The 12,908-nt window shown below is 49.6% G+C and overlaps 1 protein-coding gene across 1 annotated transcript in view; it reads right to left on the bottom strand.

Moving 5' to 3' along the window:
• The window catches only part of LOC149856370 (rho GTPase-activating protein 7-like), a 236,757-nt gene extending 224,879 nt beyond the window's left edge, over positions 1 to 11,878 (bottom strand). The window contains exon 1 of the mRNA XM_090065304.1: positions 11,860 to 11,878. The gene's annotated coding sequence lies outside the window, so the exon portion shown is untranslated. The remainder of the gene's footprint in view (positions 1 to 11,859) is intronic.
• Between the last annotated feature and the right edge of the window lie 1,030 nt (positions 11,879 to 12,908).

The raw sequence follows: 12,908 nt of genomic DNA on the forward strand, positions 1-12,908 counted from the left end.
AGACAGTCCCAGCCGTAGCCACCCTACCAGAGGCATGACACGGATGGGCACGTGCCGCACCCCAAGGGTCCCCTCGGGCTCTGTGACCCCGCCCCCCGGGCATCTCAGAGACTGCCACCCAGACAGAGCCCATGGTTCTGGACTCCACACAGACAGAGCCCCTGGCTCTCGGCTGCAGGGGCTGCCTGTCCCTTTTTCAGGATCTGGGGCCCAGAAGCATGGCCACCTCCCTGTGTGGGGTCTGCTCCATTTTGGGGTCTCTGGCATGCCAGCTGGAGGAGCTCCAGGCCACAGTCCAGAGACTATGTGCCATCAGGAACTGTGAGCAGGAGATTGACTCCTACTGCCAGGCCCTTCTCCCCCAGAAGCCGGGGGGTAGACCATGGTCTCCCTCCAGGACAAAGGAGGACTCCAGGACCTTCCACTCTGTCCAGTCAAGGGCATGGACCAAGGTGGTCAAGGGCCCTCAGGCCCGCTGCACCAAGGCCCCTGCCCCGCTGGAGCTTAGCAACAGGTATGCACCTCTTGCTGCTCCAGCAGAGCCTGATGAGTTACCAGCTCCTACAGGCAACACAAGCGCTCACCTGCAGCTACCATTCCCACTCTCCCCAAGACAAAATATAAGGTGTTTGTTGTGGGAGACTCCATCCTGAGGGGGGACTGAGGGGGCAATCTGCTGCCCCGACCCCTTAGCCTGGGAAGTCTGCTGCTTCCCGGGGGCCCGCATCTGGGACATTGTGGAGAAGATCCCAAAGCTCCTCCAGCCCACAGACCACTATCCTATACTCCTTATTCATGTGGGCACCAATGACATGGCTCAGAGCGCTCCCAGCCAGGTTACGAGGTGCTATAGGGATTTGGGAGCGGGGCTAAACAGTCTGGAAGCACAGGTGGTGTTCTCATCGATCCTCCCAGTCTCGGGCTATGGCCTGAGGAGGGAGAGGAGGATCCACGTAGTCAACCAAAGACTGCGGCGCTGGTGTCATTGGGAAGGCTTTGGCTTCCATGACCACTGCCCACTCTTTGGCGAGAGAGGCAGCGAGCTGCTGAGAAGAGATGGCCTGCACCTCTCTCCCCTGGGGAGGAGACTCCTCTCAGCCAGACTGGTTGACCTGCTCCACCAGGCTTTAAACTAAGCCCGCTGGGGGACGGGGGAACTACCACCACTGCTGGCCAGCTGAGCAACCTTTGCAGAGCCAGCGGGCTAGGGCACTTAAGGGAGCCCACCCTTGCCCCAGCCCTGGTACAATCTGTGGGCAAGGCAAGAGCCCCCAAGAGGACACTTGCCTGCCTGTACACAAATGCCAGGAGCTTGGGGAACAAGCAGGAGGAGCTCATCCTCCTGCTCAATGCAAATAATTATGATGTCATTGGGATAACAGAGACCTGATGGGACTCCACCCATGACTGGACCTCAGGTATAGATGGCTATACCCTGTACAGGAGAGATAGTGTAGATAAAAGGGGTGGGGGTATAGCTCTCTATGTTAAGGAAAGCTTCATGTCCCTGCCAGCTGATATTGGTGACTAGGGTGGAAGGCTAGAGACCCTCTGGGTTAAAATTTGTGGGGAACATGGCACAGGGGACACAATGGTGGGATTATACTACAGACCTCCCACCCAAAGTCCTGAGCTTGACCAGGAGTTCGCCTGGGAACTGGCTGAGACCGCATGCTCCAGGACCATGGTTGTCATGGATGACTTCAATTACCCAGACATCTCGTGGGAGGATCACTCAGCAAAATTCAAGCGGTCACAAAGCTTTCTCTCATGCGTGGATGACCTCTACCTGACTCAAGAAGTCTATAGGCCAACAAGAGGCAAAGCGCTGCTCGACCTGGTACTGGCTACAGGGGATGACCTAATTGGAGACCTAGTGATCAATGGGAAGGTGGGTGACAGCAACCACAAGCTGATCTCCTTCACCATCCACTGTAAAGCTGTCAAGTCAGTCAGCAACACGGAAGTCCTTGACTTCAGAAAAGCCGACTTTGACAAGCTCAGGAGGCTTGTCAGTCAGGCCCTAAGGGACCATGACCCCAGGGAGAGGGGAGTTCAAGAAGGGTGGTTGTTCCTCAAGGGAGCAATCCTCAATGCACAAGCTAAGTCTATTCCATCTTGAAGAAAAGACAGCAAGAGGGCACAGCAGCCCCCCCTGGCTCTCCAGAGACCTAGAAGACCTCCTAATGCTAAAAAGAAAAGCCTACAAAGGATGGAGAACAGGATTCATCTCCAAGGAGGATTATTCTGCACTGGTCTGGTCCTGCAGGGAGCATACTAGGAAAGCCAAAGCTGCAACTGAACTCCAACTAGCTTCGAGCATCAAGGACAATAAAAAGTCCTTTTTCAGATATGTGGGAAGCTGGAGGAAAAGCAAGGGCAACATTGGACCCCTGCTGAACCAGATGGGACAAATGACACCAAGGAAAAAGCCAACCTATTAAATGGGTACTTTGCGTCCGTCTTTCATCAGTCCCATGGGACACCCATGCCTCCTACGGGACAGGGAGGTCCGGGTGGGGGAGATCCCCTGCCATCCATAAATGCTGACCTCATGAAGGAACATCTTGAGATGCTGGATACCTTCAAATCAGCCGGCCCTGACAATCTACACCTCAGGTTACTCAAGGAGCTGGCGAGCATCATAGCCCAGCCCCTGGCACAGATCTTTGAAAACTCCTGGTGCTCTGGTATAGTGCCCAAAGACTGGAAGAAGGCCAATGTGGTGCCTATCTTCAGGAAAGGGAGGAAAGTGGATCCAGCTAACTATAGGCCCATTAGCCTGACTTCTATCCTGGGGAAGATCTTAGAAAAGTTTACTAAAGAGGCCATCCTTAATGGACTGGCCAACACCAACATCCTAAGGGATAGCCAGCATGGGTTTGTTGTGGGTAGGTCTTGCTTGACCAATCTCATTTCCTTCTACGACCAGGTGACCTATCACCTGTACAAGGGAGAAGAGATTGATGTCATATAGCCTGACTTCAAAAAAGCCTTCGATCTGGTATCCCATGATCACCTCTTGGTGAAACTGGCCAGTTGTGGCCTTGGGTCCACCATGATCCACTGGCTGGGAAATTGGCTCCGTGGTCAGACCCAGAGGGTTGTAATTGATGGCAGTCACTCATCACGGTGTCCTGTGACCAGTGGGGTCCCCCAAGGCTCTGTCCTTGGACCCATATTGTTCAACATCTTCATTAATGATGTGGACACTGGAGTCAGGAGTGGGCTGGCCAAGTTAGCGGATGACACAGGGAAGAAAAACCTGTAGGCTTGGCAGTGCTACGCTGGCTAGCACTACGGAAGAAAGAGATTTGGGGGTCATCATTGATCACAAGATGAACATGAGCCTGCAATGCGATGCTGCAGCTAGTAAAGTGACCAAAACGCTGGCTTGCATCCATAGATGCTTCTCGAGCAAATCCGGGGACGTCATTCTCCCTTTGTACTCGGCCTTGGTGAGACCGCAGCTGGAGTTCTGCATCCAGTTTTGGGCTCCACAATTCAAAAAGGATGTGGAGAAGCTTGAGGGAGTCCAGAGAAGAGCCATGTGCATGATCAGAGGTCAGGAAAACAGACCTTATGACGACAGGCTGAGAGCCATGGGACTCTTTAGCCTGGAAAAGCGCAGGCCCAGGGGTGATCTGATGGCCACCTATAAGTTTATCGGGGTGACCACCAGGATCTGGGGGAATGTTTGTTCACCAGTGCGCCTCAAGGGATGACGAGGTCAAACAGTCATAAACTACTGTGAGACCGTTTCAGGCTGGACATAAGGAAGAATTTCTTTACTGTCCAAGCCCCCAAGGTCTGGAACAGCCTGCCATCGGAGGTGGTTCAAGCACCTACATTGAACACCTTCAAGAGCAAATTGGATGCTTTTCTTGCTGGGATCCTATGACCTCAGCTGACTTCCTGCCCTTTGGACGGGGGGCTGGACTCGATGATCTTCCAAGGTCCCTTCCAGCCTTAATGTCTATGAAATCTATGAACTCTATGAAGGTCCTAGCTGGATATAAGCCCAGGCCAGAGGCACACTGCTATTCATCTGAAGGTTGGCACATGAAAGGGGTATAGGGGAGGAGGAGCCCCAAAAAGGCTCTCTACAAAGTGTGCCCAAGGGAGCTGATGATGTAAGAGGAAATGAGGGAGGTTTTTAGTAAGATCAGGGCATGGAGGCTCCCTTAGGTGATAGCAACTGATGGACGGTTGTGCCAGGAGCCACAAGTATCTAAGCTTGGGTCACAAAGCCCCGAGCCACTCGGGAGCAACTGTTCAGGCTGAGATGGGCACATAGCACCTGGCCCAACATTCTTCAGCTGTTTCTCCCTGTGAGGATCAGCAATCCCTTGAAGGAGTTTGTGAAGTCTTTACACAAGAATGAAAATGGCCTGGAAACTTTAACAAGCATTTTGCATAGCAAAGAACAGAGATGTACATGCTGAGAATCAGGTTAGCCTGTGGGTATAGATAGAACCATTGATGGTTGCTATTGCAAATGAAACTCCCAACCTAAAAAGCGCATCAGTCAGACTTCATGTTTACAGGCAGTATTTGTCCCCATTTGTCGCTGTGTAAGTGGAAGAGAACAGTTTCTAGCATTATGTCTTCTGTTTTTTTTAATCATCCCTGACTGATAAGAAAAAGTACTTCCTGCATGTTGGGACAATATATCCAAACACTCAGAATTCATAATTCTGGACAACAAAAAGGGATCCTCTGTGTAACTGGCACCACTTAGTCTGATTTCCTTGCTTTTTATCTTGGTGGACTTGTACAAGAATGACAGAGAGATTAATAACTTGCAAGTTGAATTTCCTCTTCTTGGATAAAATACTTACATTGTATTAAGCAGATAAAAAGGCCTTTCCAACCCTGTTTGACATGCTGTTAGTTGCCTAAAAGTTATGGGATGATTATTGTTTGGCAAGAACTATACTATATGTAAACTTGTTGAGAAAAATGTACAGATGAGAGTTCAGATGCATATTTCAATGCTGCATGTAAAACAGATGTTACTTTTAGCCATATGGTCAAAGAAACCTTGGTTATATACACTCCTTCAATGTATGATTTTTTCAATTTATAATATATTTAGGAAATAATTCTACCTTTATTTTGTTCAGTGAGGTAAGTCAAAAGCAAGCAATTGCAATCTAGCAATTTTATTTAAGTAACTACTATGCATCTATTACCTGCCTTTTTCTTCTGGTCGTTTCTTGGAACTGTACCATTAGGTAGTTTCTTCCAGCAGTTTTGACTTCAGCATTGCTCATGTACTAATGCAGTACTGCAAAAAACTGTTTAAGAAACTCCCAAGGGAAAGTTCAAATTGGAATTTATTTAACAGGGGTGTTTAATAACTGGGAAGAGACTTATTTGAGCACTTATAGCTATGTCTAGGAGCCTGGTTTTAAAGCACACTTTACAGGGTAGATTATATTACATGGCAATATTTCCATTATATAGGAATGAGAAACAAGGAGAGTGAACAGAACTGTTCACTGTGAGACCAAGCTGAAGAATTTCTGGTTCTGAGACTTTTTATACCAGGTGGAGCCAACAACAGTAATTATAATTACAGTTCAGCTCCAGCTTATAGCATGGCCAATCCTAAAGCAATTTTAAGAATTTCAAACTCTGACACTGGAGAAAAATTTCAGACATCTCAAACCTGAGCACCTCTTAAGTGAAAGCAGACTCATAGCATTTCATATAAGGAGGTAAGAATAGTATCTCCCACAGGATGCAAAGAGAGATTTAGCCAAAAATCAGTTTTAATTTGCTTAGGAGTCTGCAGTTGATGTTAGTGCTTTTTATAAAGAGTTACTGTACTGCCTTAGGTTGCTTTTCCAGTTCTCAGAGTTACCTCACTGTGCTGACTGGACTTTAATGTTGTTTTAGATTAAAGTCTCTGACCTGCAGTTTCATAAGTTTTGACCTGTGACTATTCTACTAGTTCAAAAACCACCCATGAACAGCACAAGACACTGGCTGTTCCAGTCTGTGAGTGTGCTTAGGAATGAATGCATCATATCACTTACCACTGTTAGTGGTAACAGCAGGATGAGAACAGGTTCTAGCCATCCTAAAAGCTAACAGGTTTGGGTTCTGGGGATAAAAACATCCCACCGGGAGCCATACAAAAGCAAGCCCATCAGTTTCCATTACCACAGTAGACTAGGATGTAGGGAGGAGAGGAATCAGTTAGGGTCAGCACTTTCAACCAATAGAGGTGGGTTCAATATGCTCAGGACAGCGTATTAAACTAGATGCATCTATCAGAGTCCACCTCCACCCCCGGATTTTGTTTTCAGCTAAGTATAATTACCAGGATGACTAGTAAGAGCACAGTGGTGTAACTGGGGCACTACACTCTCCATCCCTCAGGACAGTGTTGGGAGCCACTCCACCCACCCCAACCTCTAAATGTTGTTTCATTAGTTGTCACTGATAGGATTCCAAGTTTTAGAAATAAGAATTAATTTCAGTGAACCAGGTTTGATTTTGCTGGTGTCTCCAGTATCTTTAAGTATTTGGCATTGCTTTATCATCTCATTCTTTCCTTTTGTGTACCCCTGGCCACACCTTCAAATATTGTGCACATGCTAGGGTGGAAAGACAATAAGTAATTTCAGTCTGTGCAAATCTGTTTTTCCATGTTCTTTATGTAACTGGAATATGTGTTTTCCTCAGGTAGATAAAGTATTTGCTTAAGAGCTCAGTCCCAAGGCAGACATCAGGTAAAGAGACAGCCTTCAAAATCCATCAAGACTAGACTTCAAATTTAGTTTACCAATAATCAGAGAACCTCTCCAACCAGAGGGATACAGGAAACCATGTACAACATGCTTTATTTCTACTCCAAACCTCAAATCCACAAGATTGTTTATTTTGCTTTGATTCTGCCACTTTTACCTAAAAGTGCCTAGAAACTGACCTCTTACTTCCTGGGAAAAAATGTTGTGAAGTTTTGCAACATCTCATTGTCCTTTAAGTCTGTTGTAAACAAGTTGTCAGGTTGGACTGGGATGTGCTATAAATAATCTGTAGCAAACAGTAAATTCTGGAAAGTTAGCAGATTATCGGTTAATATAGTCCATATGGTGAAAAGAAAGTGGCCAACTCTCCTGTCAGTACATGGGAAAAGGCTAGTCTGAGAGTTTTCTCAGCAGCTCTACAGCTGTTAGAATTCCATCTGGAATTTCCAGTTAGTAACAATATATTAACTTTTCAAATGAACATACTCTGTACCCAACTTGGGAAGGAGCAACTTGAAGATGCAATTATGAGGTTAAAGGAAAATGTAGATTCCCAATATAAAACCATACAGTCAGTTCAGCCTTTGTTCCTTTAAGATACAGGGCACTTGTACATGTGACAAAATAGCCCTTTTTAATGGTTTAATTGCCTTTTTTTAGCTGTTTAATCATGTCACACAGTATATGTGCGGCAGCGTATAGGGAATTAAATGACTTTGTTATATAGCAAACTAAAACATCCCAATGTATTTTAGTCTGCCATGTAACAAATTGCAGCAATACATCCATCCGCAGAGCCCCCACAGCTCAGGGGCCGCTTAGCCCGCTGGCAGCTCACTCCCCTGCTGTGGGCAGGCTCCACAGGAAAAAAAAATGGCAAGAGGCTTGATGGGCTTCCAGCACTCCATTCACTGTTCCTGCCTCCTGAGACCGGCTGGGAATGGGCTGGCTTGCCTCTGGGGCAGTGCAGGAAGGCAGCAGGAGAGCGGCTGGGTGTGTTGGCAGCTGGAGAAGGCAGCAGGGATAGTGTACAGGGTGCAGAAGCCTGGGCTTGGCAGGCTTCCAGTACCCCATGCACTATCCCCACTGCCTTCTCTGGCCGCTGGTATACCCAGCCACCTTCCTGCCACCTTCCCGTACTGCCCAGAAGCAAATCAGCCCATTCCTGGGTGGTCCCAGGTGGCAGGAAGGTGGTGGGAATGGTGCACAGGGTACTGGAAGCCTACCAAACCCAAGCTTCTCTGAGCACGCCCAAGCTTCCAGAGTCCTGTGCATTGTTGGATTGGTCTGGGTGCTGCCTGCAAGCTAGGGCAACACACATACAGCTAGCACCCCATGCAGGCAGCCTCAGGGGGCACTACCACTGTGGAGGGAAGCATCAGGCCTCCCTACAGCTCATGGGCTGTGAGACCTGGTGGCAGCTTGTGCAGGCAGACTCCGCTGAGAAAAAAAAAAAGCGGCAAAGGGTTTGTTTGTTTTTCCTAGCGGAGCCTGTCCGCATCTCCTGTGGCTGGGGGACAAGCTGCTAGTAATGTTTGAGCTGTGGGGGGCCAAGTCCTTCCTCCATGATGGTGGCACCCCTTGGGGCCCCCTGGGTTGGGTGCTAGCAGGCTGGAGGCTGCCCCAGCTTGGAGCCAGCACCTGGCTCACTAGCACCCTCCCCGGGCGGCCCCAAGGGACACCACCACTTTGGAGGGAAGCACTGGGTCCCCCATAGCTCAGAGGCTGCCCAGCCCACCAGAAACTCACCCCTCGGCTGTGGGCAGGCTCCACTAGGAAAAATAAATAGTGGCGAGGGGCCTGATCCTTTTCTTTTTCCAGCAGAGCCTGCCCATGGCCGGGAGATAAGTTGTCAGCAGCATTTGAGCTGCAGGAGGCCCCAGTCTTTTCCTCTATGGCAATGGTATCCCTCAGGGCTGCCTGGGTGGAGTGCTAGTGGGCTGTGCACTGGCTGGGTACTGACTCCAAGCCATGGGCAGGCTCCACCAGAAAAAAAAAGGGATCCGGCCTTTCATCATAACCATGACAGAGCCCCTAAATTGAAATGGTGGGCTTGTAATCATCACAATTAAAAACCTACCAATTAAAAAGCCATCATTTCAATTTAGGGATAACTAAAACCCCGTCATGTACACAAGCAGCCACACTGTACTGGAAGCAGCGTTGTGTGGTAAGCTTAATAGAGGTGAGCTACTCTGTATGGTTTTTTGCTCAGGCCTTCACAGGAAGTTGCTTTTCTACAGCAAGTTGTATCAACCACCTTCCAACCATTCCAACTGTTTCATAGTTTCTAGGGTCGGAAGGGACCTGAGCAGATCATCTAGTCCGACCCCCCGCCATGGCAGGAAAGACTACTGGGGTCAAATGACCCCAGCAAGATGTTCATCCAACCTCCTCTTAAATACCCCCAGGGTAGGGGCCAGCACCACTTCTCTTGGAAGCTGGTTCCAGATCCTAGCCGCCCTGACCGTGAAGTAGCGCCTCCTGATATCTAACCTAAACCTACCCTCTGCCAGCTTGGGACCGTTATTCCTGGTCACTCCTGGCGGTGCTCGGGGGAACAGTGACTTCCCCAATGCCTGCTGATCCCCCCTGACTAGTTTATAACAGGCCACAAGATCCCCCCTCAGCCTTCTCTTGTGGAGGCTGAACAGGTTCAGATCTCGTAGCCTCTCCTTGTAGGGCCTGCCCAGCTGCCCCCTGATCATATGAGTGGCCCTCCTCTGGACCCTCTCCATGCTGTCGACATCCCTCTTCAAGTGTGGCGCCCAGAACTGGACACAGTACTCCAGCTGCGGCCTGACCAGTGCCACATAGAGGGGGAGGATCACCTCTTTGGACCTGCTTGAGATGCATCTGTGGATGCATGACAAGGTGCGGCTGGCCTTCCTAACTGTCTCTCCACACTGCCGGCCCATGTTCATCTTGGAGTCAATGATGACTCCCAGATCCCTTTCTGCCTCCGTGCTGACAAGAGGGGAGTTCCCCAACCTGTAGGTATGGTGCCGGTTGTTCCTCCCAAGGTGCATCACCTTGCACTTGTCTCTGTTGAAACCCATCCTATTCTCGTCCGCCCACCCTTGTAACCTGTCTAGGTCTGACTGTAGCCTGTTGCATCCTTCCAGTGTGCCCATGTCCCCGCACATCTTCGTGTCATCAGCAAATTTGAACAGGGTGCTTTTTACCCCCTCATCCAAATCACTGATGAAGATGTTGAACAGTGCGGGCCCGAGGACCGAGCCCTGCGGAACCCCACTGCCCACGTCCTTCCAGGTTGAGAAGGACACATCCACTACCACCCTCTGGGTGCAGCCCTCCAGCCAGTTGGCGACCCATTTGATTGTGTGGGTGTCTACACCACAGCCCCCCAGTTTCTTAATGAGAACAGGGTGAGAGACAGTGTCAAAAGCCTTCCGGAAGTCCAGGAAGACTATATCCACTGCTACCCCTGCATCTAATGATCTGGTCATCTGATCGTAAAAGGCTACCAGGTTGGTCTGACAGGACCTGCCACTGATGAACCCATGCTGGTTGCCCCTAAACATGCAGTCCCCTGCTGGCCCTTCCTGGATGTGTGCCAGCATAATTTTCTCAAACAGCTTGCCTAGGATCGAAGTAAGACTAACCGGCCTATAGTTTCCCGGGTCCTCCTTCCTGCCTTTTTTGAAGATGGGGACCACGTTGGCCCTCTTCCAGTCCTCCGGTACCTCACCAGAGCACCACGAGTGCTCGTAAAGTTGTGCCAGGGGACTTGCAATGACCTCGTCCGGTTCCTTTAGAACTCTAGGATGGAGATCATCCGGGCCGGCTGACTTGAATACGTCCAACCCCTCCCGAAGCTCCCTAACTAAATCCTCGCTAACCCGTGGCCCAGGTGTGCCTCCCCCAGGGCCTGAGGGGGGGCCCAGCAGGGAGGTGGCTGTGCTGGTCCCTACTTAGGAAGACGGAGGCAAAGAAATCATTAAACACGTTAGCTTTGCCATCTGGTGTGACGACCAAGTTTCCCAACGTGTCCTGCAAGGGCCCCACATTACCTGGGACCTTCTTTTTACCCCCTATGCATTTAAAAAAGGACTTCTTATTGTCCTTAATCTGGGAAGCTATTCCCAGTTCCATCTCTGCCTTGGCCTTCCTAACTACCCCCCTACATCCCCAAGCAACTACAGAATAGTCTTCCCTGGTGATGTCCCCTTCTTTCCAATGGGTATAAGCCTCTTTTTTAGCAAGGAGACATTTCCAGATGCTTTTGGTGAGCCACAGAGGCTTGTGTGCCCTCCTGCTCCCTTGATCCTCGTTGGTATTACCTTCCTTTGGGCTTGGAGGATCGTCTCCTTAAGGAGCGACCACTCTCCTTGGACACCTGGCTCCCCTCCCCTCCGGGACCTCAGCGCTTCTCCAACTATCCTCCTTAGCTCGTTGAAGTTTGCCCTCCTAAAATCTAGGGCCGCTGCCTTACTGCATGCCTTTCCCACCTTGCGCTGGATGGTGAATTCCAGCAGGCGATGATCGCTGTCGCCCAGGTGGTTGAGCACCTGCAGCCCCCTCACCAGGTCATCACCCATGGCCAGCACTATGTCCAACAAGGCGTCTCCCCTGGTGGGGCTGTGCACCTCCTGGGCCCCATGACTACCACATCCTTAGCCTTCACTACCTCTGTGAGCTGACCCAAGAATTCCCGGTCAAGCTCTTCTCCCTGGTTGGGAGGTCTGTAGTAGACTCCCACCGTCAAGTCTCTTTCCCCTCGACTGCCTTGTACTCTAACCCAAAGCACTTCAGAGTGCCCCTCCCCTGACTCCTTGCTAATTGACGAGGATGTGTATTCCTCCTTTATATGGAGTGCCACATCCCCACCTCTCTTTCCTATCCTGTCCCTCCTGTACAGCCTATAGCCCTTGACATTCACCGCCCAATCATGCGTTGCATCCCACCACGTTTCTGTAATCCCCACTATGTCCGGGCTGGTGTCAGCCAGCAGGAGGGTGAGTTCCTCCTGCTTGTTACCCATACTACGAGCGTTTGTGTATAGGCATTTGAGGCCTCCTGTGGATGTGTGTACTGACCCCCTAGTCCCAGCATTACCCTGGCCCCTATCTCTTACCTGTTTATTCGCTTCGCTCGTTGGGCTGGGCTGGGCTGTAGTTGTGGGTGCTGTTTGGTCTGGCAGTCTGATGTTTCCTCCACCCTCATCTTCCACTTCCCCCGATGAGCCTAGTTTAAAGCCTGCCGGAGGAGGTCCGCCAACCTAGAAGAGAACACATGCTTACCTTTAGGGGAAAGGTGGAGCCCATCCCATCCCAGCATGTCTCTCGTCGTGATGTGCCGGTCATGGCTGAGGAAGCCAAAGCCCTCCTTGAAGCACCATTCCTGCAGCTGCCAGTTGGTCTCCTGTGATCCTGTGATCAAGATATTAATTTTATATAGATGGATCTGACTCCTAAGGCTGCAAACTTCATTTAGTTTTCAGTTAATCTTTGTTGCCGTGACAGATACTGCCCGAGCTCAGCCTCCTGTGGCATTGAAGCTCAGGTAAGATAACTTACATTAATTTAACTTGGACAAGAAGTGTTGGTAACTTCCTTCCCATTAAAAGAGAGAAGGCATTTCCTATCTGCATGGCTACAGGTAAATTGAGAATGAACAAATCCTGGCTTCCCTTTGACAGTCAAGTTTGAACTTCAGTTTCAAGGTAATATAGGTATACTGAATTATTTGTACTTGTTAAGAAACAAAACAGTGTTGATAGCCACGTTGTAAAGTAACCACATGTTCTGCAAAGCCCTGACTCTCTGGAGGAAAATCAATTCCCCTTCACTTTCCCAGGGATCAGAAAAGTCAGTTTACAATTCCAAGCATCAGCTACTAAACCAAATCAAACTTGCCACTTTTCAGGAAAGTTGATCATTAACATTTTTTCTGCACCCCCCTAGTTCCAGCTATCCCAGCTATGTCAGCATGGACCTGTCTTCTAGGACAAGAACTCTATGTCTTGCCTCTTTTGCCCTGTCACTTCTGGAAACTGGTCTATACCTGTAACAGATCAGAAATTCAGTGCACAGACTGATTTAAAAATAATAGCAGAACCTGGACTAAGATTTGACCCCCTGACGCCCCCCACCAAAGGATGACTGTGTGTTCTGTTCCCTACCA

This window comes from Crocodylus siamensis, chromosome 10, assembly GCF_052110815.1.
Source record: "Crocodylus siamensis isolate JL-2025a chromosome 10, ASM5211081v1, whole genome shotgun sequence".
Taxonomy (NCBI): domain Eukaryota; kingdom Metazoa; phylum Chordata; order Crocodylia; family Crocodylidae; genus Crocodylus; species Crocodylus siamensis.